Source organism: Polyodon spathula, chromosome 3 (assembly GCF_017654505.1).
Source record: "Polyodon spathula isolate WHYD16114869_AA chromosome 3, ASM1765450v1, whole genome shotgun sequence".
NCBI lineage: Eukaryota > Metazoa > Chordata > Actinopteri > Acipenseriformes > Polyodontidae > Polyodon > Polyodon spathula.
Window position 1 is genome coordinate 18,909,263 of NC_054536.1, and position 27,704 is coordinate 18,936,966.

General features: G+C 37.8%; 1 long non-coding RNA gene across 2 annotated transcripts; it reads left to right on the top strand.

The window, feature by feature from the left end:
• Positions 1–27,499, top strand: LOC121312804. 2 transcript variants are annotated; one of them, XR_005949909.1, is made up of 4 exons: positions 1–219; positions 24,003–24,119; positions 25,039–25,158; positions 26,554–27,499. It is a non-coding gene; the product is annotated as an uncharacterized LOC121312804 (long non-coding RNA). The 2 variants fall into 2 exon arrangements; XR_005949908.1 differs by lacking the exon at positions 25,039–25,158.
• The last annotated feature ends 205 nt before the right edge of the window (positions 27,500–27,704 follow it).

Here is a 27,704-nt window from a genome sequence, read left to right on the forward strand (position 1 = left end):
CCCAAAATGAATTTCACGGGTGAACCTTGAGACTTGCAATGAATGAGTTAATTTTCAGCTCAATATCGGTACAAGCAGCGCACATCGCAGCGCGGTGCTGCTGTAGCTTTAAGAACACGAAAACAAGACACACGCACAGCCAGGAGGGAGGTGATTTGGTGATTACTGTCTCAAATGATCGCCGATAAAGTGCGCAAATCCCACTCAAGCAGAAACTTGGTAAGTTGCTTGAAATCTAATAACACTAATTAGTCGCGGGTTTCATTAACATACACACTATAATAATCACGTTAAGTCCAACAACCTGCTTAAGAACTGCGTGTAATGTGAAAAGCGCTTAACGTGATTTAATGTGCTGAAATACAAAACAAATGCTTACAGACTGCAGATACCAAGCTTAACACTTTATCTTAAAATAAATCATACTTGTTTAATTAAACCGCGGGGCTAAAAACGGGGAGAGTCGTGTTGACTGATATACAATATTCTGGATTGATTTGTTTTGCCACTGGTTTGTATAAATTCAGATGACTGAAAAAAAACGGCACTGTTTCATTTGAAAACATTTGTAGACATTTTTAAGGAATCTCGATAGATGTCACTAAATTGCGGTAAACATAATAAATAACTTCTTTGCATATTAAGCGCATTTTACATTAAGTTATTTTTTTAATGCGTAACGTTATTATGTTAATGAAAACCACGACTTATTTTAGGATAGTATTATTTTTTTTTCCGTTTAAGCACATAAACCGTAGCGTTTTAGGATGTCCCCTTAGACATACACAAGTAGCAACCCAATGTTAATTTAAGTAAGGTAAACCACGATTAGTGCTAATCTGGGTATGTTAAACCAGCCAATAAAGTATAAATACAAATATGATAAAATCAAACCTTAAAAAAAAAAAAAAACATTTCAGAAACCAAAAAAGAAAAGGCAGGCGAAAATACATACGTCTTGGGACTATATATAACGGCATGTTATATTTATTTAATATATTGGTGTTTAATTATTGGTGAATTTTATTAGGCGGCCCTCAAACAAAACTTGGGCAACCACTGCGTCATGAGTACGTCCGATACAATTGTTTTACATCCAGAAAATACTTTTAGTCGAAGGAAGCTCTCTCACAGTCAGCTCTCCAGATAAGCTGCGTACTGGGTATTTTACATATTGAAAACATAATATTAATTACGTGTGATATTAAAATGTAATGAGTAAAGAATACGCATAGCAATTTTGAGTTCGCATGTTATCGAGCTTGCCGCGCCATTGGTCAATTGTGAATTCAATCCATGTATTAGAAAGAGAACACATCATAGAAACGCGGGGACAGCCAACTGTAGCATGTCTGGGAATTACCAGAAACACGTCACCAATAAGTTTGGGGTTTACAATATTTATTTATTTTTAAATTAATAAAAATAAAAACATACGTTTGAATCGACTCACTTGCAATGCGTGTTTGTGACTGGTGAATAAGCGACTGGATTGTTGATCCTTAGGATTTTTTGATGCCGTCTTTGTCACCCTCAGCGTAACCTATCAATTTACCTGTCTGCCAGCTGCAGTTTTGGAAGGTAAATCAATATAATAAATATAATATTCTGTGTTAGGAGCGAGTCAGGATGCGTTATATTGCTACAGCAAGACGATCAATAAGGAATACAGTATTATTGTTTCTTTATTTGCATTAGTACAGTGTCGGTATAGTTTTTAAAATAAACATTTTGGACATGTTTTTATTTCTGGGGAGAGAACAAGAGAAAGAAAGATTTACAGAAAACAACTATCCAAGCTGTAACAGCCTATAGTACTAATGGGAGGAGACTCGCAGTAGCTAACTGCATAGAGTATATTATTCATATTAAGGCAGGACTTAAATGGCTGCGAAAAATAAATAGTTGGATTTTTTTCAGGTGGAAAATAAGGAAAAGGAGGTTTTTATTGTAAGACCAAGGTTTTGTACAGTAGTGAAAAGTAACATTAAGGTTAAAATGTAAGGCTGCATTAATGCATAAGTTAGCATTAAAACAGTGTACAGTATTTATTGAAAGTACTCCTGACTTTAAGGTTACGTTGCATTTTACTCACCCAAAATACACTTTTCTCACAGTGTCTAAACCGGAGAGTAAATTAATCAATGAGAACTGCTCACAGTGATTGATAGTTACAAGGTAAAAACATGCGTTAATATTTTTAAAACTAAATGGTGCATGACATTGTTAAAAAGGCAAAACATATAAAAAATGAAAATTCTTACATATAATGCTTTATTCTGTTTGCTTTTTTATTAAAACATTTTATAACTAGATCCTTGATTTACTTTCTGATCGGAAGCCAGGGAAACAGCTTAATAAGTAGTTGAAATTCAGATTATGATTATGATTATTGTTACGATTGTAGTTGAAATTCAGATTATGATTATTGTTACGATTGTAGTTGAAATTCAGATTATGATTATGATTATTGTTACGATTGTAGTTGAAATTCAGATTATTATTATGATTATTGTTACGATTGTAGTTGAAATTCAGATTATGATTATGTTTATGAGATTCTAATTGTGGCAAAATCCTGACTGCCGTGATTCTTAGTTTATATTTAAAAAAAAAAAAAAGGAAAATACTGATTATTATCAGCAAGGTCATAACCAGAGCTGACTAACTGTATAATGCTTTAAAAAAATAATAATAATAATAATAATAATAATAATAATAATAATAATAATGCAAGAAGGGATGGTTTGGAAAGATTAATCAAATAAGACAAAAAATATCTTTGTAGCCATGACCGTTCCGTGAAATTGTCTATTTTTAGCCGTGACTTTGACATATTTTTACTTTGACAAAGTCCCACCCCTAATCGTGAGTGTCTCTTATCTGCTTTACTCTGGCGGTTACAAAGCGTTATCTGTGAGGCCCTTTTGTTATGTTAAACAAGCTCAAATGTACAGAGATGTAGAAAAGAATGATGAATTGTAATGTGAAGATAATATATAAGCAATGGAATGTGAAGAAGAGCTTTACCAACTAGTAAGGACCGCGAGGAGGGCATTTAACATAGCAAGAAGGGTTCTACTGCTATTAGATCTAGTTTTTGTTTCTATTCTATCTGTGATCGAGTACCCTGTAGGCTTCAGTATCCCCGCGGTGGATAATGTTGCGTCGTGGGTTTTTCCAATAGCCTAAGTAATACCTAATAGTAAAACAAAATCCTCTAACTGCATGGAGCTGTTCCTCAGTTCAGGTACCTTGTACACAAAAGAGAACATGGTGTGTGAACTGTTTGTAAAACATGTAAAAGAATAAAAGTGCCGGCAACTTTTTATTTTTTAAGTAAGATCTAAGTGCAGGTTTGTGTATTTGTGTGCGTTTCAGTATTAATTACCGTTGGCTCATCTAAGCTTAGACCAAATTTCCAACGCTCAGAACCGGGACACATATTTAAAATAGTTTTAAAACTATAGACTACAGTAGTGTTTTTTTTTTTTTTTTAAGAAGGCTTCCTATTTGACTATAGTGCTTGTTTGCAAGTGACCCTTAATATTTACTGAAAAGCTTGATTCACAATGTTTGCAAAATACATCACAGTCACCCTTTCCTTTCTTACTCAGAAACTGATTATTTGTGTAGATCACTGTTAAAAATGCCCTTACATTTTGGCATGTCTGGTTTTCTTGTTTCCTTTTTATGTTCATTTTTTCTTTTTTTTTCTCAATTGCCCTTTAATATGGTGATTTTAGTTACCCAAAATACTGATTATTTTTACTGTAATCCACACATTTTGTTATTTTTTATTTAATCCTCAGCGAATTGAGTTGATTCAACCTCCCTGCTACTCCGCCTCATGAGCAATTGGACTGAAACCCACCTTTCAGTTACATAGGAGTGATTTTTTATGTAAATTATTTAAGGAGACTATCTGACGCAGTTGTAAACCGGGACTTTTTTTATGGTTTTGGGGAAAAGGTTGGGACACCGGGACAGTTGATGCGAAATCTACAAAATTAGGAATAAACTGCATTTACCAAGATTTCTGTCCATTGCTCTGACAACAGTTTTTCAGTCAGCGGTGTCTGAACTATAGAGTGAAACGCATGAATCCTGGACCCTGGGCTTTATTATAAAAAAAAAAGCTAGCTGGAAAACTTAATATACAACTATCCCTTTCCCTTCCTTAAAACTTGGGTCCAATAACTAATAATTGTTTTCTCTTTCTGGTGTCAATTACTGAAAATCTGACAAAAAAAAAAATGAAATCAGCTAAATCGTGTAAAATTGTATGAGTACGATGATGGTAACAATCATTAAAGTGAAAGTGATGTCCTTAAAAAAAACCAACAACAACAGTTAAAGAATTTGCACCTGTTTTCCACAATTCTGCTTGAATTGTGCATATTCTTCAGAGTTGAGAGAAAACTGATACTATTGCAGTAAAATGGTGGCAGGGGTTTTGTCTTGAACCATTTTGGTTTTTCCTTTTTAAAATGTTTTACTGTGTTTCAAGTCAATTTCAGTCGTGATTTGCATTTATTAAAAAATGTGTTTTGGTGGGTGGGGGCGTCTTTAAAAGTATTTACACGACAGAACTTGTACCGCAGTCGGTCACTTGTCTGTCGGGTATCATTACTTAATTAAACATTTGTTTTAATTGTTTATATTTATATTTCGTATAAATGACCAGATATATAAACTGAAAACAGATTTAAATGTGTAATGTAAACAAGAGCAGGCATTTCAATTGGAAAAATATGAAGACTTTACTGAAACTGTTCATTTTAAATCTCAACACAACAGCAATCACTGGGCAACATTTTCAACATTAAGTGAATATATATATATATATATATATATATATATATATATATTTATATAATATAATCATATATATATATATATATATATATATGTTAACAAAGACCCATTACTGTTTTTGTTAATTCCCGAATTAAATCCAAAATGCTGATGACTGTGTACACTAGCGAATTCCAAAGCTCCCTCGCTGTTCTACAGTGTTACGATGTTATTAAAACCGCAGTTCGGTACTTACAGGTGTGCAGATGGACTCCAATGAAGAGGATCCAGATCACCCACATGTTGAGCCTTCCTTCAGCACACTGACTGAGAAACCTTCTGAATATCATTAAACAATCAACTGTGCCTTGCGTATATGTAAATGATACTTGTAATGCCGCTTCTCTGACTCGGTTACCTTTTTAGTACTGATCGGTAGATGTGAGGGGGTTCCTAATGGGCCAATTACAATCTCAGATTCCACACATGTCCTTATATGAAACATGAAGATACAGATGCAGGTGCAGAGTAGAGAATCAAGTTTACTGATGAACGCTGATAGCAAAGTGTGCAGCGGGAGACATGGAGACCACACTGCATGACACAATACACGCGCTATGAAGGGATATGCGTCATTTACAAATGCAGCATACAGATACTTCTAGAGCTTTTCAGATTTTTTTTTTTTTGAACTACTCAGAAAAATAAATCTTAATCTTTTAAAAAAAATGTTTCCTTTGTCCTAGAAAAGCCAGCACTGTCCCTTTGCTAGAGAATGTTTTGCATTACCCGGTAACCTGCACTGCTCTTGTGCTTGAGAAATGTTGCCCATTGCCAGTGTAACTGCTTCCACACTGAGGTGTGTTAAACACTGATCTCACTGATACAGTAACACGGGCCCTTCCACACTGAGCTGTGTTAAACACTGATCTCACTGATACAGTAGCATGAGCCCTTCCACACTGAGCTATCTTAAACACTGATCTCATATAGTAATATGGATACTTCCACACTGAGCTGTGTTAAACACTGATCTCACACTGTCATGAGCCCTTCCACACTGAGGTGTGTTAAACACTGATCTCACTGATACTGTAACATGATCCCTTCCACACTGAGCTGTGTTAAACACTGCACTCATACAGTAACATGGGCCCTTCCACACTGAGCTGTGTTAAACACTGCTCTCATACAGTAACATGGGCCCTTCCACACTGAGCTGCGTTAAACACTGCTCTCATAGTAACATGGGCCCTTCCACACTGAGCTGTGTTAAACACTGATCTCTCACTGTCATGAGCCCTTCCACACTGAGCTGTGTTAAAAACTGATCTCATACAGTAATATGGATACTTCCACACTGAGCTGTCTTAAACACTGATCTCATATAGTAACATGAGTCCTTCCACACTGAGCTGCGTTAAACACTGATCTCACTCATACAGTGACTTGGGGCCTTCCACACTGAGCTGTATTAAACACTGCTCTCATACAATAACATGGGACCTTCCACACTAAGCTGTGTTAAGCACTGATCTCATACAGTAACACGAGCCCTTCCACACTGAGCTATGTTAAACAGTGATCTCACTGATACAGTAACTTGGGGCCTTCTACACAGAGCTGTATTAAATACTGCTCTCATCCAGTAATATCAGCCCTTCCACACTGAGCTGTGTTAAACACTGATCTCACACTGTCATGAGCCCTTCCACACTGAGGTGTGTTAAACACTGATCTCACTGATACTGTAACATGAGCCCTTCCACACTGAGCTGTGTTAAACACTGCACTCATACAGTAACATGGGCCCTTCCACACTGAGCTGTGTTAAACACTGCTCTCATACAGTAAAACATGGGACCTTCCACACTGAGTTTTGTTAAATGTTGATCGCAATCATACAGTAACATGGGACCTTCCACACTGAGCTGTGTTAAACACTGATCTCATACAGTAAAACATGGGACCTTCCACAATGAGTTTTGTTAAATGTTGATCTCAATCATATAGTAACATGGGACCTTACACACTGAGCTGTGTTAAACACTGATCTCATACAGTAACATGAGCCCTTCCACACTGAGCTATGTTAAACACTGATCTCATACAGTAACATGAGCCCTTCCACACTGAGCTGTGTTAAACACTGCTCTCATATAGTAACATGGGCCCTTCCACACTGAGCTGTGTTAAACACTGATCTCTCACTGTCATGAGCCCTTCCACACTGAAGTGTGTTATACACTGATCTCACTGATACTGTAACATGAACCCTTCCACACTGAGCTGTGTTAAATACTGCACTCATACAGTAACATGGGCCCTTCCACACCGAGCTATGTTAAACACTGCTCTCATACAGTAACATGGGCCCTTCCACACTGAGCTGTGTTAAACACTGCTCTCATATAGTAACATGGGCCCTTCCACACTGAGCTGTGTTAAACACTGATCTCTCACTGTCATGAGCCCTTCCACACTGAGCTGTGTTAAACACTGATCTCATACAGTAATATGGATACTTCCACATTGAGCTGCGTTAAACACTGATCTCACTGATACAGTAGCATGAGCCCTTCCACACTGAGCTGTCTTAAACACTGATCTCATATAGTAACATGAGTCCTTCCACACTGAGCTGCGTTAAACACTGATCTCACTCATACAGTAACTTGGGGCCTTCCACACTGAGCTGTATTAAACACTGCTCTCATACAATAACATGGGACCTTCCACACTGAGCTGTGTTAAACATTGATCTCATACAGTAACTTGGGACCTTCCACACTGGGCTGTATTAAACACTGCTCTCATAGAATAACATGGGCCCTTCCACACTAAGCTGATCTCATACAGCAACATGAGTCCTTCCACACTGAGCTATGTTAAACAGTGATCTCACTGATACAGTAACTTGGGACCTTCCACACTGGGCTGTATTAAACACTGCTCTCATAGAATAACATGGGCCCTTCCACACTAAGCTGATCTCATACAGCAACATGAGTCCTTCCACACTGAGCTATGTTATACAGTGATCTCACTGATACAGTAACTTGGGGCCTTCCACACTGAGCTGTATTAAACACTGATCTCATACAATAACATGGGACCTTCCACACTGAGCTGTGTTAAACATTGATCTCATACAGTAATATGGATACTTCCACACTGAGCTGTGTTAAACACTGATCTCACACTGTGACATGAGCCCTTCCACACTGAGCTGTGTTTCAGTGTTTTCAGACACCCCCCCCTCCCTCCTCCTCCTCCTCCTATCACACAGACATGGTGTACAGATATCTCCCCTCTCCATCTCTCTGCTCCTCAGCGTGCTGTGTATCTGTGCAGATGCTTCTGTCAGAAGAGGCTTTCAAGTTCTAATGCCTTTAATGTTTGCTCAAATTCATTAAACTTTGAGACAGTGATTTCTACATGATTGTAAAGATCCTCTCACAACCTCATTGTGAAACTGGACACACGTGCAATGTTCAGAATTTCTTCAAACCAAACAGTGTAGTAAATGTCAGTAAATAAGCGAAACAGCTTTGTTTGTACAAGTGCTGAAAACCCAAACGATAACACTGACAGCCCGGTTTTCAGAATGTTTTGCTTGTGGGCTAATTTTGCCTTGCTTCACTTTTCATAGCTTTGCTCCAAAATACTATTTTCAAAACTCAGAGCAATCACTGGCGCCTGTGCATCTCATTATCTGACGTCCAGTTTACATTCTGAAAAGAAGAGCAAAAAGAGTAGAATTACTTTATGGTGGTGTAAAATGAGGAGCAAGCTATAAAACAGGATTATCAGTGGAAATCAGTGTGGACTTTCTATTCAATTCATTCATCACAAACTGCACTTTTTAAATGCATGAACTTAATTTCACCATTTCTGAATTTAGCTACTGCAGGATGTTAGAGGGAAGCTGGGAGGTTTTGTTAAAACATGGAAACCAGTGGAGGCGTCTCAGAGGAGGCAAGGGAAGCAGTGCCTCCTTAAAATTTCAAAGTAGAATTATATAAAACTGAATACAATTATTCAACCCTATTATTCAAACTTCCTATATTAACAGCAATTGTGACTGCTCAGAGGAGGCAAGCCTCCATTAGAAAAATCCTAACTGCTATGAAACACAGTCCTAGCAGTAGCAGATGACGTGATCTGAGCACAGGTTTTAATTGGAGGAGACCAGAGTGTTTTTTTGCCTGAGAGGCAAGCCTCTGTTATAAACTCCTGTCTGCTTTTAAGCACAGAACAATGGAAGTGCGTATTTATTTTATTATCCACCAAAAGGGGACCCCAAGCCCTCTGCCTTTTTTCTGCCTCACCAGCCGCCACTGATGGAAACTCATCAAAATGTTTTATATGACACTTGCAAAATAAATAATGACTAAATAATATTTATTTTTCCTTTTGTACAATATACCGAACATTTTTCATTTGAAATTGCCCCTGCCATCGTCACCCTGAGAGCTCCTAGGTGTGGACGTGCTTGTGATCACATGCAAAGCAAATGGCGTGTTTCACAGCTTAATTTCGTTTTCTCTTAACAAACCTTGTCTCAGTTTTTTTTTTGCTTTCAGTCTATTTTCATTAATATTGCTGTTTGCTCCTCTTTGGCAAAGCAAAGAGAACTTCATTACCATAGGAACAAATACATGAACAGCTGATTGTGAGCTGCAGAGGGGGAAAAGAAAAACATGGATCAATTGAAAATAGTACATTTCTGCATGAGAGCAAGTGAGGATCTTTGATAATCGGCCTGTGAATGCCTTTGCCTCAAAACCCAAATAAACGTGTTTGTACATATTAACACCTTCACCCTCTCTTCTTGTTTAACTGTGCCGCACATATTTTTATGCAATAGCAACATGCCTCACTGTGCCTGTACAGTTGCTGCGCAAACAGGTGTAGCACACACATTGGAGTAAACAGACAGCCCCTCTCATAATTTCTTATACCAGTAGCAGACTTTGAAGGCTGACAAGAGACTTTCCACTTAACATTCAAACCAGCTCTAAAGAGAGTGTGCTTATCCATTCCTCCAGCTGGTGCTTAGTCCCATCCTGGCTGAACCCCATTGTATATGATTGGTTATACAGGTGAGATGCTGTCTGGGAGTTCCCCTTGTTTTTATACTGTATGTCATTCAGTCTGCAGCCCCCCTGACAACTACTGCTTTGTGTCTTCTTTTCATACTGCCTGCTCTCATTTTTATCTTGCATCTCTGTGCCTCAGGCTGCTGTGAGCTGGTGCAGGTGCTTCTCAGCAAGCAGCATGTACTGTGTGAGGTTCAAATCCAAAAGATTTCCACAGATAAACCAGCAATAAAATACGACATTTGGGTTATCAGACTTTGTGGCAATCTGATTTATTTTTCTCTGCTTTGCTAGATCTTGTCAGGCATGCACCTGTCTTCTGGCTCTCCCACTTTGCAACGTGGTCCTGCAGCAACCTCTCTCCAGGTTTCTAAGGGTAAACTATGAGCCATACTTTCAAAGCGTTTACTTCAGTCTTTCATTAGCTCCTGTTTTCTGAAAGAGGTAATACACCTGTTAAATAAAATTGTTAGGATTAATACATTTTAGCCAGTTTAGCATCAGTATAGTTTTAGCGGTAAAGACAGTGGCTCACATTTCTAGAGGAGCACATCCGGCAATCTGGTACTGTTTGTCTTTCTATGAAAGTGTAAACTGTGCATACTGTTAATGGACCTGATCTGGTCTCACGGTGTGTGTGCCAGCCTAACACTTACTCAAGACAGTGAACATGACTGTATTATAATGAGAGATTGCTCAATCTGAGGATTACCTCACTAACAGATGTATTTACCCATTTTCTTTTCTTTCATTCATTTATTTACACCATTGTTTAAATCCAATATTTGGAACTCTCATGCACATATAATAATAGTGTCTAATGTGTTTGAAAGATTCATATTTACAGTGAGGACTACTTGAAGAGAAGTACATATAATTAAACATTCTCACGCACTTCTTTAGAACAGGAGCATCAGTAAACATTATTCAGTAAACACTGTAATCAACAATGAACATTCATGCTGTAGACTGGGTAACCCAATCACTCTAAAGGGTGGATTAAGTAGTAAGTAGTGGGGTTCCCAAAAACAGAACGTTACGTGTCCCCACGTGTTGCTACAACTGTTTAAATAACATACCTGTCATTTATTTTCATTGTTAACATCCTGACAACTTTTTACACTTGTAATTTAAAGTCTGTTTCAAAGCTCCTTTCAGAATGTCGGCTCAAATGCTCCGGGGTTTGAGATCTGTCCTCTAAATCACTGCAGGAAGAGCCATATGGCTTTTCTGTTCCATGTCACATCATGGATCGTTATTATTGCCTGTTTGACAATGTGGGCATAGTCCTTACACTGTCGGTGCACTAGAGTAGACATTTTGAAAAGAGTTTTGGTAGTACCTTTTGGGCAGGTTTGGGTTTGCATGTGGTTTTGTTTTAAAATTCAAATGATCTAATTAATATTAAATATGGGAGGGAGTATTTAAATATTTTGGGTTTACAAGAGGTCTTTAGGTTGTGTTGAAAAACCGCAAGTGTGGCCTGCCATACTTTATTAACAGAAAAACCCAGACATAGCTTTACACAGAATGCCAAAAAAAACCCCAGACATATCGTTACACAGATGCCAAAAAAAAAACCAGACATATCGTTACACAGATGCCAAAAAAAAAACCAGACATATCGTTTCACAGATGCCAAAAAGAAAAAATACCAGCATGTGGCAGAGCAAAGCTCTGCCCTTTTTAAATTGGCAGGGATGGGGTTAATTTCCCCTACCTGCCTGGGTTTATTATGTTCAGGTGGCTGGGGTTGATTAGTTGATTAAATGATTAACTTAATTAATGATCAATCAGCGCCCAGCTACCTGACATAAAAGGAGGCCTCTACTTCTCATCCTGGGGAGGAGGGAGCTGAGGAAGTAGGTTGGTGGGGTTTTGGGTTGCTGGTTTTGTGAATGCTACATTCAGTGAAGGCATTGCCCAGCCTGGAAACCTTATTTATTTTTTTGTAAGTTTTGCTTTTTGTGTCTTGCTTTATTTGTGTTTAAGCCTTTTTGTTTTGCCCTTGTGCACTTTATTTTTGTGTTTATTTATAATAAAATTAGTATTTTTTTGAACTGCAGTCTGTCTCTGGGCCTCTATCCACTCGCCAGCCTGCCACACACCATTCCACCAGAGAGCGCTTTGCACTATCATTGCACTATTTGCTAAACAGTTATTGACTACATTTATATTTGTATACATATACAATATATACATGGTTTCTACATAAGGGTAGTTTCAGCTATTATGATCCTTATTGCAGTCTATGAATGAAGCTAAAATCCATCACTTTACATTGATATATTAAAAAAAAAAAATCCAGTCCAAATGTTTAGTAGAGTACAATTCCAGAATACTGGTAGGAAATCTAGAATGGCCTACCCTGCTTGCCCACATTTTCCACTACATAATGTTGTTATTATTATTTATAATAATAATAAACCTGAATCCAATTTCCGCAGGGACGGTGCAAGGCTTTTGACTGTAGAATGTTATATTTTTTGTTATTGTGGATCCATTATGCCAGTAGCCTATACAAGTCCCACAAATGCTTCAATAGATGCTAATCCTCCTGGGCATTTTTTTTATAACTTTTGTTCTGTAAGTTTGCAGCAAGCTGATATATTAAGCCCCATATTTGTCTTTTTTAAAACAAATTTGTGGAAAACAAATGTTTTCTTCCTGTTTTCAGTCTATGAATTAGGTGCAAGAGATTTTACTTCAACTAGATGCTAATTGAATACATTTAGCAGTACAAACAAGACTTTTTTTTGTACCTATGATAGATGCTGCTAAGACTACTGTAAAGTGAATTCCATTGTATCTTACTGCTAAGGGCTCGAAAAGAATAAGCTTAAAGCAATCATCTATCCGATCACCAAACATGAAAGTCATCATGGGCGCGTAAAGTGGGGGGGCAAAAGTAAAGAACTCTGGGAAACCTAATGTTTTACTGTTTTGTTTTGTTTTGTTTTGTTTTATGTATGAGCATTTATTGAGTACAAACACAAGTAGCACCAAATGGCAGATCTGCACAATGCTGTACAGAACCTGTGATTCCAACATGCAGTATTAAAGGGCAAAACAAACAATAACATGTACACCATGTTCTGCTATGGCTTGTTTATTAATTGGTGTAATGACACGCATGTCAGCAGTTCAAATATTCTTTGCTCGGCTTTGTTTTAAATTCAGTGCTGGGTGCTACAGAGAATGTTTTCTACGTTTTGTCATCAGACCTTGTTGAGCTCAGTTATCACAGTGAAACCATCTGTTACATGTACCAGCCTAAAGATACTTCACTCGGGACAGTGTGACATGATTTATAAGAGAAAAGGGGTAATTAACACACTAACAAGAGGACTGACCTATCCTCTTATTACATCCGTTTCTTAAATCACCCGGCCAAACCTGCTGAACTCCCATAAGTCATGCATGTATAGTAGAAGTCGCTATTGTATTGATGAATTCATATTTACATAGTGCGGTCTTTTAAAAATAAAAAGCAGTTATTGGTACAACATTTAAACCCAATATTGAAAAATGGTGCCCTCCTTCTTGCCATTTTTGCTGGAGCGCAACAGACCAGACTGACAAGCTACTGGACTGAGTCAGAGAGAACCTAGTATTAGTGATCCAACACACCAGGTGAGAGTCAACAAGATAGTGAGGAATGCTTTAAACTAGGTAAGAGGGGGCAGGGAGTAGGAAATATATTGCAGGACTAAAGAGGTAAACTAGTAGAGGGATAGTCTATGTTTAAATGCAATTAGTATTAAAAGACATTCTTTAAAACTGCCCTCAAAGATTTGTGAAACTGCTTGCATTTCCAGATCACTTTGCAACACATTGAGCTTATTATAAACACAAGACAATGTTCTGCACAGTTCATTTATGGGCTCACCCTGATTAAGACTATTATATATTTTAAAATATATTTGCAGGAAGTTTATTTTAAAAAGTCCTCACTATGTAAATATGAATCCATGCCAAACACAATATGCAGTATTATTGGATTTAAGTGGTCATGTAAATAAATGAATGAAAGAAAAGAAAATGGGTAAATATTTCTGTTAGTGTGGTAATCCTCAGATTGAGCAATCTCTCACTATAATAGTGTCATGTTCACTGTCTTGAGTAAGTTGTAGGCTGGCACATTCACCGTGAGACCAGATCAGGTCCATTAACAGTATGCAGTTTACACTTTCATAGAAAGACAAACAGTACCAGATTGCCGGATGTGCTCCTCTAGAAATGTGAGCCACTGTTTTTACAGCTAAAACTATACTGATGCTAAACTGGCTAAAATGTATTTATCCTAACAGTTCTATTTGAAGTAATAAACAAGGGACAGTTTTGTTTGGAATTATTCCTAGAGGTGAATGAAGCTTTCAGTATTTAAGGCATAAACACAACCAGACAGATTCTCAAAGCTTTTTGCATCAAATAGTTTTTGTTTTTTTTCCACCCAGCGTATGAAAAGTTGCTCGAGTCCCACCACAGCCATGTTCCCTTGTTGCTAAACTGCAGCCACAGTGTGTTCATGTTGCACAATCATCACTCCATTGACTACAGTCTGGTGTTCTCTCATATTCCACAATGAAGATGTCTGGAATACAAGACAGGCCAAACACACAAAAAGAAAACTAAAAATGAATTTATAAGACCACACGATTGTCAACCTGACTGGACAGAGGTTTATAATAATATTTGACACATAATAAACATTAACATTATCCATTTTCACTGAACATGGAAGCGACCAAAATTGCCCTCTGGACTTTTGACTAGTTTATTATATTTGCAGTTAATGATTTATTATGAATTACACATTTTTATTAACATCGAAGCATTCTCTTACCTGGCTCTGCTCTCCTCCTGACTGGTAGTGTAGTCACTGTGCTGTTTTGCGGTTCAGACTCCTGTAACCCTATAGGAAGGTGATGAATAAATAAACAGTAAATACAATTCCCATCACAGGTGCCATTAGCACCAATTTTCTTTTAAAATGTATTCACATGTAAGCTTTTGATACAGAATCACAATAAAAGCTTAGTAGCAACTCTTTACAGGAAAACAGAATATTTCATCAAATGCACACTCCAAAATCGTCATTTGCATATAGATTTTTTTCAGAATTAAATAAACACATCTATTCATACTTACAGACATAGCAGCAGTAACATGGGCAACAGAATAGTATACAACAGGCTTTTTGCCAGGAGCACTCGCATGACATTTTCCCACCTGCAACGACTCAATTTAGTATTCTGCATTAGGACGGTCATCTCCTTTACAATCACTGTTATGCACGGTTGCATTCAATGAAAACACATTTCCAAAGACCTGCTGCACCTGTAAAATGGCCAAATCCACAGCAAGTTTAATATATAAAATCTCTCAGTCCTTTAGGATTTGTTCAGAGACTTCACATAATCTATTTAATTAAAGACATGCCTTTGCAAAAACTTCTTCAGCAGGTTTCGTTCCACTTTATGAAACAAAATTAGTTAATTCCATGGGGTGATGCAAAACATTGGCCATAGCTGTACATATCTAAATCCTATATAAATGAAAATCTAAAAGAAAACATGAACCACAGAAATTTTCTAGGGTTTTTTTTTGCATTTTGCAAAACCTTGTTAATATCTACTTTGACACTTTACTGATATTTTAATATTTGTGGTTCCAATACTAACAACAGGAATACAAACCACTTTAAAATTGACACAATGTTTGCAGAACATTATTTTTATGCATATCTATTAACTGCATGCCATGGTTTATATAAACTTTATTGATTGGAATACAAATAGTTAATTTAAAATCAAATTAGTAGCCAATGAAACTCACATTATACCATACCATAAGAGTTGCTTTACCTCAAGTGTTGCGTGTTCTTCAAAAAGTTGTTCTGCCTTCAGTGGATGACAGGACAGTGTTGAGTTGTCTGAGGCAAAGTCTTACAGATTGTTAGCTAGACTTTGAGTTCTGCGATGATTACCTTATATAATATAGCATTGTGGCAAAGTGGTGAGTGGATACGGGTGAGTGCAGTACAGGTAAGAATCACACAGACAATTCCAAACAGGTGCAAGTGTGTTTAATGAAATTACTGCAATGTCCAGCCTTCTGGCAAACACCTGTAAATAGTAAATTATGTCAGTGAATACAGCGGCGTGTATCACTTAGTTTGTAAAAATCCCACGGGTTTGACCTGCAACCAAAAGTCCAGTTTAACACACCAACACTAAACACAAAACACAAACACATTTCTTAGTGCCAGTGAATAAGTGCTAGTGGTTTATTATAGTTCTCTGTGAAATGCAGGGGTGAAAGTGATGTCTGGGTTTATGCTGGCTTTCGCTACAGCTCTGGATCGTGCTACTGGTAGTCTATTAAGAAACAGACAGTTAAACTCAAGACAAACTCACAGGTTTCACAATACGGCAAAACAGACTTCTTGTAGGTTTAACACTAACACTAACCTAAAGGAACAGATAACTTTGCTACGCCCCTATTTCATACCTTCGCTCATGACCCCTTAGTTAACAAGCACATCCGCTCCTCCAATCCTCAGATGCCACACCGTTTCCCTGTTCGGGCCATTGAGTTCGGGTACCATAGCTCAGTCCCTTTAACAGCCAGCCAACTTCCACCTACTCACGGGAATAAAGTGTCATGCCTTCTAGTCCAGGGTATTCTGCTTCCTTTATCTAATACCCTCTCAGGTCAGGAGGGAGATCTAACACCAAGCGTCATTCGATCCCTGTCACAAGCAAACATTACATTACTTTCTCTTTTAAACTTGGTTTGTGCATGTAACTTGGTAACAAGATGTGATACAGTAAATAGTGGTACTTTTCTGAAGTCAATAAATCAAAAATACAATCAAATATGACATACGGAAAACACTGCACAAAAACAGTTACTGAGGGGGATGTTGATGAATATGCCCTATAAATCCTAACGTGTCCCTTATACATTGAAATTGTGTTAAAATGCAGGCATTACATATGAACAATCATGTTTTACTATAGTTAATGCATAATGAAAGACAATTTGATAAAACTGCCAAAGTTGTACACCTCTTAGATGTTGTCTAAGAGGTGTACCAGCTGGTGATTGAGCTCTACTTACTGTACAGTTTTAACATTTCTAGATTATATTCTCTGCTGGGAAACCAATGTTAACCTAAAATACAAAATAACAAAGCACAGCTTTACAGTTAACCAATTGCCCTTATTTGAGGACAGGCTACTTTGTCATTTCTTGGACTAGCATCTACCTGTTATTTTAATTCTCTTTAACTATATGTTTTACTACTACTTTATATACCGGATTACTTCAATAATTACTTCAATTGATTACTTCAATGTCTGCCAAGTGACATGGTAATTGTTGGGTTTTTTTGCTGCCATCTCCCATGCTTCATTTCTTTTCATTATAGGACTCAAATTTCTCCTTGAGTCCCCCCCAGGTATCGGTCAGCAGTATAACCGCTGCGTGAGGCCAAATAAATGCACCTGGAATATAGACAAAATAATTTTTCAACTGTCTGCCTTAATTTAACTGTCAGTTAGCATAAAATGTGTAACAAATACAGATGAGTAATTGAGTTTAGTCTACCATTGTTTGCTGCTGTGCAGGGCTCAGGTTCTGTGTCTACCGCAGAATGATTCTCCTGTTGAAGTCTGGATAAAACCACCTTGCTCAAAGCCAAAGGTGTTAAATCTCTCCACTCAAGGACACCCATTACAAATTCTTCGGTAACCTGTCCACCTACATATACATGACAGTACATAAACCATGCTTAATACTCTGCAATCCATTTATTAAATTATAATAACTGATCAAATTCAGCTTATATAGGCCATTATTAAAATGTCACATTTTATAGAAATCATATAATTATTCTATTTTAGTTGTCTGTCATCTTTTTAACGTAATGTCGCTTAAAAGCATCTGCCTAAAATATGTTTTAAATTGAGTAGCCTAATAAAACATGAGAAACTCTATATGACTTTTGAAATAGTTTAATAGTTGTATAATTTAATAGTGAAACCTACAAAGCAATACACGACGGCTAAGCTGTAGAGGTGCTACACATATTCTGCCATTTAATGCAAGTTCTGTGCAAGGCTGTGTTTTGAGTAGCCTATCTAAAATATTTAAATCATCCTTAGGTCACTGTACGGTTTTTGTATTATTATTATTCTTTTATTTGACTGGATTCTGAGATATGTGGCTATTGGATTTATATGGCAGTTAAAAAAAACACACTGTGCAGCAACGGACAAAGTTGGTGAATTTAAGAACATTTTATGAATTTAAAAATAAGATAAACACCATTAAAATAAGTGCTTTGCTTATTTTAAATCCATAAACGTTCTTACATTCACCAACTTTATTTATTTATATATATATATATATATATATATATATATATATATATATATATATATATATATATATATTTGCTTATCAGCCTAGGGTTGCGGTTTAATTAGCAACTTTTTTATTTACTGCAGGACACTATCTTGTAACTGTATGTACTGCGGTGTAAATCCTGCGGTTTGTGTAAATCGTATGTTTGTAACATTTATAAACTCAAGATCAACTAACCAATTTCTGTTTTTTTTCCCATTATTTTTAAAATTATGTAAACGGACCCTTATACAAATTAGACATTAAGGCATTTTTAGACCAATTACTTAATATATATCAGCAATATACATAGGCCTATATATTTTACCATTTTTTAAAAAACATTTTACAACAACTTTTTTTTTTTTTTTTTTTTTTAATTCACAATAATATATTATAAACATACCCAAGACCCTGTCATGGCCAGCCCAATCTCCAGACCTGAACCCCATTGAATACCTCTGGAATGTGATCAAGAGGAAGATGGATGGTCACAAGCCATCAAACAAAGCCGAGCTGCTTGAATTTTTGCGCCAGGAGTGGCATAAAGTCACCCAACATCAATGTGAAAGACTGGTGGAGAGCATGCCAAGACGCATGAAAGCTGTGCTTTGAAAATCAGGGTTATTTCACCAAATATTGATTTCTGAACTCTTCCTAAGTTAAAACATTAGTATTGTGTTGTTTAAAAATGAATATGAACTTATTTTCTTTGCATTATTCGAGGTCTGACAACACTGCATCTTTTTTGTTATTTTGACCAGTTGTCATTTTGACAAATAAATGCTCTAAATGACAATATTTTTATTTGGAATCTGGGAGAAATGTTGTCAGTAGTTTATAGAATAAAACAAAAATGTTCATTTTACCCAAACACATACCTATAAATAGTAAAACCAGAGAAACTGATAATTTTGCAGTGGTCTCTTAATTTTTTCCAGAGCTGTATATATACACACACACACACTCAGTGTGATAGTATTGTCTACAAGGTGCTAGAAATTACAATATGGTAATGCAGAACCTAATTCTAGAAAATGTTGGCTTGTAGGTGAACATTCTTAGAGAGTATGAAAGGGTTAGGCATAGGATGATTGCTGTCATTACCAATAAGTCAATATGGGAAAAAGTAAAGAGCCATCTGAAGACCTCAGGCAGAAAATTATTTATCGTCAAAGCTGGAGAAGGATACAAGAAGGTTTCCAAGCATTTGAGTATCCCAATTTCAACTATTGTTTCTATTATCAAGAAGTACAAGACTCATGGTATTGTCACAACACTCAGTTGGTCTGGAAGAAAGAAAAATTGTGAGGAAGGTTAACAACAATCCGAGATTGACTGCCAAAGAGATTCAAAGTTAGATTGGCTGCAAGTGAGACTGGGATTTCCATTTCAACCACAGGTCAAGTGTTGCATGGTGAAGGTCTCAATTGTCACATGCCAAGGAAAAAGCCACTTTTTGGAAAACGTCACAAGGACCTTAAAGTTAAAGTTTGCAAAATGGCATTTGAATGATGGGTATGAGTTCTGGTGAAAGGTTTTCTGGAGTGATGAAACAAAAATAGAGCTATGTGGTCACGCTGATAGTCGTTACGTTTGGAGAAGGTCTGGTGAGGCGTACAGAGAAAAAGAACACCATACCTACTGTCAAGCATGAAGATGGTAATATCCTTCTATGGGGCTGTTTTTCCTGTAATTGCACAGGACATTTAGTTCCAATACATGGCAAATGGATTTCAGAGCATGCCAAAAGATATTGGCCAATCATCTGAAACCCTCCGCTACAAAACTTGTGTTTATTGAGGGCAAAGACCTGGAGTGGTTGGTTCCCGCACAAACTCTTATCCGGGAGAAAAAACATTTCAAGCACATCAACGATAATGTATAGCAAATTGTGATAGATAGATAATGCAATAATACACATTTTAAATCTATCAGTTTCATGTAATGAAGTTAATTAAACTAGTTACAGATTATTGCAGCGTGCATAAAATAATTGTATCTATGTTTTTTTTTTTTTATAGTGAAGTTAAACTAGTTATAACAGATTTGTTCCTTTTTTGATGTATGCAGAGTGGACAACAACCGTCAGCAATTGAATGGTCTCGTTACAAACTAGACTACCTCTGTCAACTCCCCCCATTTAAAAGAAATATATAAAACAGTTGTGTGCATGCAAAAATAAACTAAAATGTAACACATTAACCAGAGAGGATTCCTTGCTGCAGGAGCGTGACAGCGGTCAAGTAAACCGTACAACGTTAACAATAAACTAACAGGCTCACTCGAGCAGCAAGCCACTGGCAAGAGGAGCCAAGGAGATTGTCCTTCAGTCAATCGTAGTTTAGCTCATATAGTTCCATCGAGGAAAGAGAAAGTAGTTTAGGGTGTGTCCAGTGAAAGCAAATGAAAGCAGTGAAAGCAAAAATTTTCATGACGAAAAATAATAATAAAGTCCTGTACAACAAAACACACATTTGTATAAATAGGTTGATACACACAACACATTTATCAAAAATAATATATAAAAAAAACAACACACATGTGAATTATAATTTATATATTAAGACCCAACTATGTCCAACTATATACTATATATATATATATATATATATATATATATATATATATTAATTACCTGGTCTTGTGTTGTATTACAGCGGCTGTGCTATCTCGTCTTCTCTTGAGTCTTGACTAAACTTGACCTTATCACTTTACAGACTTTTATACAACATGAATATTCATATCAAAACCTTTCTGTACAAAACAAATACCTTGTGAAAGCAGCTACAGTGATAAGAAGAAAAAAAAAACTGCATCAGGTGTTTACACCGACTGGTTTGACTAAAGGGTCAGATTTAAGCCAGGTCAGTACCATGGATGCAGTGTAATACATCGAGTAATAAAACAGCTCAATATAAAACAATTTCCTGCTGGTTTTTTTTTCCATATTTAGGTCTGTCTTCATGAACTGGGCATAGACAATATCCAGGCTCCCATATGCCCCCATGCGAAGACAGACAGTGCCAGACAGTGACCAAAACCCATCAAGACTCAGTGAAAAAACAAACAGTAGGTTATTAAAAGCCCTCAAAGAAAATGTATCTATTTGGAGCAGTGTTTAAGTGATTTGCCTTGATTCTTATTCTATCTATTAAAAAATATACTACTGTCAATGTGAAACGTACCTATGTGGAGTGAAAACTCCACATATTAAAATTTACATTTAAAGCAAATACTTTAAGAGCAGCACAAAAACCAGGACCAGAGTACACAGTTGAAAATTAAGGTGAGGCTTAAGACAGAGGCTAGGAGACACTTCACACAGAAAGTGCAGAGGGTTTGGCATGGATAATCTAGCCATGCTGAAGACCCACCTTGACAATGGGATGAGGCGTCCATTGGTAGAATGGTACCACAGTGGGAACACTTTCATATTTTAACTTGCCATGGGTATCCTGATGATATGAACCAATATGTACGGATGCGAATCCATTTTAGGACCACAGTACCGTATTCTATGCTATTAGGGTCACTGTAAGTTCCAGTGGTGTTTTCTTTCCAGTCCTTTCTGTAAGGGCTTGTCCCAGGCTGTGCAGTGATGTGATGCTTCTGGTGTCGCTTTTCCCGTCATCATGTTTCCAGCAGTGGCAGTTGTGATTTGCATTGCCCTGGCTCTCACTGGGGCTGCAGGTAGGGTGTTCACTCTGTAAAGGGTTTAAGTAATGGGAACAAACACTGAACGAGAGAAACTTTTTCAACGGTGTGAGTAGCCTTTAGTTGTTTCTTCTTAGTTGAATACAAAATAAATCAAAGTGTCATCTGATCCACATTGTGACAGCAGCTACTAGAATTTTGAAAACATCTAGATATAAAAATAGCGAACGGATGATTGCCAACTATTCTTAAATACGTCACATCCCCACAGGAACCTATCAGCAGCAACCAGACTTATAATTTCACTGAGAGTGTAGATCTCAAACGCACAATGTCGATGACAATGCATTCTAAACATTTAAACCACAAGTTCTATATAAACAGATTAAGAGTGTTAATATTGGGGTTTCATTGTTTTTTTTGTTTTTTTAATGTCGATTTAGTTGCTTTTGTTTATAAATGTTTGACGGCTCTATCTAACCCAGCTGAGTGTATTTTCTCTTGAAGCCTTTGTGTGACAGCGAATAATACACTCTCAGCTTGATTAGAAGTAGCTATCGAAAACATTCAGCAGAAAGAAAACACGTTTCTAGCAAATAATTTCACCTCTCGCTAGCCACTAGGTCACTCACAACCTCAACTGACACTCTCCTGACAGGCGAAGGTAATTATACTGATCAGGAGGCTGCCAACATGTATGCTGCCTGTGGCAATGTAGCCGGTGATTGTGAACAGGTGTAGAGGTGATGCAGCGCAACCAAAAATCACAAACATCTGTAATCAGGTAGGAAACGGGGGTTTTAATTATAATCCGGGTCTGGTGACCAACAAAAGAAAACGCTCCGGCAATACACAACAAACGGGTTTACAGTTCGAACAATAAACGTTATCCGCCCCACAACACTAAAACACTGTCACCAGTCCCGGGTGCGTATAGTAGTGCTCATGGTGGGTGATAACAGGTTATTTGGTGACAGTTCGTGCTGTGCAGCTCCGGAACGTGTTTAGCCGTCTAGTGATACAATAAACAAGACAATTACTAACACTCAAAACAAACAAACACTCACGAATATTCCTCAGCAGTTTCTACTGCAGCTTAGTCCTTCCATGTTTACGTATACAAACCAAGCGAAAGAAAAGATCAGCGTTTCTCTGGCCCCTTTTATGCTACCCCACATGATCCCTTGGTAAACAATTCCAGCTGCGCTTATAGCTTGGAGCTGCTACCTCATTTACCTTCCAGGTCAACATGTTCCTGCTGCAGAGTCTCACTTTCATCCACCCTGACCGACTTCCCGACCTCGGAAACTAACTGTCAGGCCAGCCCGTCCAGATACTTGCTTTCGCTATTTAGCACCCTCACAGGTCGAGAGGGAGATTTACAACCATAACACATTGTATTTCTGTCACATATCCCACTGGTCAGAGTGGAGCCGAAGGTACACTCGGCTGAATCTACCTTTGCCATTACTCCCCCCTCCCGGGAAAAATAATCCGCATTTTGATGGTCCATTCCCACGCGGTGTACCATATGTACCATACTCGGATACCACCAAGTTATTCGGGCATTGCTGTCCTTCATCGTGTTTAACCACTTGAGTGGGACGTGGTCTGTGACAAGATCAAACAAGTGCCCCAGCATGTAGTATCGTAAAGAGTGAGTAGCCCATTTAATGGCCAAACACTCCTTTTCGACTACGGAGTAGTTGCGTTCCCGAGTTAGCATCTTTTTGCTGATGTGCAGTATTGGGTGTTCTACTCCAGCTACTTTTTGAGACAAGACTGCTCCCAAACCTACATCCGATGCATCAGTGTGGAGGATGAATCTCTTGGTGAAATCTGGTGTGGTAAGAGTGGGGGCCTGGCAAAGTCTGCTTAATCGCATCAAACGCCCGTCCAGATACTTTTCCTTTCGCTATTTAGCACCCTCACGGGTCGATGGGGAGATTTACAACCAGAACTCATTGTATTTCTGTCACACGCCCTTAAAGTGAATTGTCACTCTCCTTGTGCATGGTGTCCTGTACTTCACAGCCCAGGGTGAGGAGGGAGGTGTCCATGTGCCAAAGCACCTGTTCAGATGGAGGGGTCAGTTTCAACAGCCAGTTCTACCACTACTACAGTGTGACGAAGGCATGGGCAGATGCTGAGGTAATTACATAGCATGCATAGATGTGTAGACATGTTTTTTTTTTTTTTCTGAAGAGGCCTCGTTTATTTACATTCTGTCACCCCCTTCTGGCGTTTGGTCACACAATCCGCAGAGAGTCAGGTACTGTAACTAACTGTGTAGTACAGTACATTCACACAATCCACAGAGAGTCAGGTACTTCAACAACACAATCCACAAGAGTCAAGTACAGCAACCCACTGTGTAGTACAGTACATTTACACAATCCACAGAGAGTCAGGTACATTTACAGAGCTCTGCTGTTTAGTGCCAGCTCTGAAATACAAGCAGATTGTATATTTACTTTTTATAGGGTTCTGATACCACTGCTTATAAAATGACAAAAACAGAAGGGCACTATCACTGGCGAACAAGGAGAAGAAATCCTGTTACAAATGTTACATTGAGAGGACTGGTTTTAATTTTGTAAAATGAATGGCTGTTTAGCCTCTCTCAAAAGACGAGTCAGTTAAAGACTGGTGTAAACATTTTGAAAATATGGCCCAAGGGGCCAGCGGTTACTCCAGTCTTTAATTAACTGCAATTTTTTTAAGAAGAAGAAAACTAGAACCAAGCAACGTATTTACTACTATTTGTGTCCTTTTACATACATATTAAAGCTGTTTGCTTATGTTTGATATCTTTTACATAGAACATTCTCCTTTCAAGTAAATAGCAATTAATTATAGACTGGAGGAAATGCTTTGAAAATATGGCCCAGAGAAGATTAGCCTCAATCGGCTGGAACAGAAAATACAACAGAAAGTCATTTTGATATAAATGTCAGTTGTCAAATGACAGGTTACATAAACCAACATTCAAGCATATGGCTTGCCTTTTATCTACCTGGCTTTTTATCTCCTAGCCTAGCCTACCTAATCATTGCTTGTACATTCACAGGCCTCAGCCTTCCTCAAATTCCAAGCATTCTCAGGAAAGCGGAGGCACAGAACAGGAGGGGCCTAGGTCGGCCAGAGTTTCCCCGGTTCACTGCGCACCAGCAACCCCTGTAGAGTGACTGTAAGTTGCCCAGAGCTGCGATGCTGTAGCTCTGAGGTGACTGCATGGCGGGCCTGCAGAGTGAAAAGAAGCAGGCGGCTGAAGGCACACGTTTCGGAGGACATGTGTGTCCGTCTTCATACCTCCCCAGTCAGGGCTGGGGTGACAAGCAGTGAGCCAGGTTGAAATAAACAATAACTGGGCTTACCAAATTGGGGAGAAAATAAAAATAAAAAAAATTGGCAATTACAAATTTAAAACAAAAAAAGTAAGATAAAAACACAGTTATGGTTTCATTACAACAAAAACAAGGTCATCTCAAGTGCAGATGATGCTGAACAACAGTTTTAAACACGAAGAGGCTTGGCAATGGGGGAGTTTCTATGTGAAGTTATTTACACGTGAAGTGGGAGAACAGCTCAAGAGGATCAGGATTGTGGCTGAAAATATTGGCCACAGAGACGGATAGGGAAAATTTCATTTTCATTCACATGAGAAATTCACACCTATTTTCAAGAAAACTTCTACTGCTCCCAATCCAGACAGCCAGTTTTCAGCCATGGTGATCTGTAATAACTGGATGGACAGTTTCATTATATACCTCCGGGTTAATTATTTTCTTTTTTCTTTAATTAATAAGTCTTGTGATAAATTAATTGAAATATTATTCACTACTAACGATATGCCACCCCACCAATGGACATTTTAAAAACAGTTTGGGTAAGAGCAGTAAAACACATTAAACAACCAGACACGAGGCATTTCCAAATCACAGTTTATTACATGGGCTTAATACTGTGCTTTAAAGGGCTCCTAAGTGGTGCATCCAGCAAAGGATGCGCCCTATAGCCTGGAGAGTGCTGGTTCAAGTCCAGGCTATGTCACTGCTGACCAAGACCAGGAGTCCTTAGGAGGCAGCGCACAATTGGCCAAGCTACCACCAGGTTAGGGAGGTCAGCAGGGAATCCGTGGTTCACCGCACACCAGCAACCCGTGTGGTAAAATAAACTGAGCCAATAGAACCCCAAAATGTATAGGGCAATTTTTCATTTGGCTCAATGTCTCAGGAAAAATTAGAACACACATGGAAACTCCCACAATAATACAATGGAATCCAGAAGGGCATTCCGTAACCCCAAGGCTGTGCCAAAGAAAGAACAACTATTGAGATACGTAATGGGCATGAACTTTTTCATTGTACTGATAGCTCTGATTTTGAATTCACAGTCGTGGCAATGGGGGTGGATGTCACTGACATACTTGTTCTGATAGCAGGAACACACATTGGCTCTTGATAGCTGTCATTTTCATTGCCACAGAAGCAAACAAACAAATTGACCGAGTGTTTTTTTAGTCAGTCAGCCTCCACTAACAAACTTTGTTTTTCATATCCCCTTTTTTCCTTTGACTCCACAGGAGTGTTCGTGGGTGTAGACCGACGGATCGAAATGGGACTACAGCCACTGGAACAAAAATGAGCCCAACAACCAAGGAGTTGAAAACTGTTTGCACTCCAACTGGGGAGATAATTGTGTCTGAATGAAACCCATTCCTTCTCTTTCTGTAGCTGGTCTTAGTTTACAGGGAGTCTTTAGTGTTATGGTTAGCTTTGACGGCTCTGGTGAAATTGAGTGTGTCTTTCTGCTTTGACATCCAGAAAATGCAGCTTGTCATGTCTTATGAGAGCTTTACTCTAGATGTTCAAGCCAGAGGGGCACATTCAATGTTTATTTCACACTGACACTTGATGAGTGTGTCCCCAAAATGTCTTGAACCCTACAAATAGAATAATTTATTGAACCTTGGTTTCATGATTGGTTATGAGATCAGTTAAAACGTCATCTTGTATTTTCATTTTTCCGCTCTTTTAAAAACAATTTGAATGAAACTTGTTTTATTTTTTGGAGCTTCTGTCATTTTGAAAGGATTTGTCTATGACACTGCATGATAAAATGTCACGGTTTTTAATAGGGTGATTTCGAGTTAACTGCAAGTGTGGAGTGCAGTTAATTTTTACTTACAGAAACATTTTTATAAATTATTATCCTTGAATGGTGACATCAAAGAAATGGCAACGTCTTAGGCACAAGGACCTATTTTCCGATAAATATGTATTTGTTTTTCGCGTTTGTGGCTCAGATGTACGTCACAGTGAATAGGTCCATCTTACACCACATGATCAGGGTCCCTGCCACGAATATAAATACACTATTTTTTTGCACATTTTTCAATTGTTTTTTTGGTTGCTTATGGTACCTTTTGTATATGTGGCCTTAATTTCTTTATGTATTATCCAATTTATTAATTAAATAAATAAATCCATGTTCCCTACATGTTTAAGTTTCGTTGTACACTGTCAGATTTGAGCTGGCCATGCTAAAATACATTTCATAAACAATAAATCATGTTTTTTTTGTTTTTTTTGGTTTTTTTTCTAAAAAGCGTTTGTTTTTCTATGTTTTTACTGTTGTCTGTACTAAACAGAGTTTCAGGCTACCAGTATTTAAGTTTGTTTTGTTGTTGTTATGGAAGCCTATGGGTGGACGTTCATTTCATCATGTAGGCAT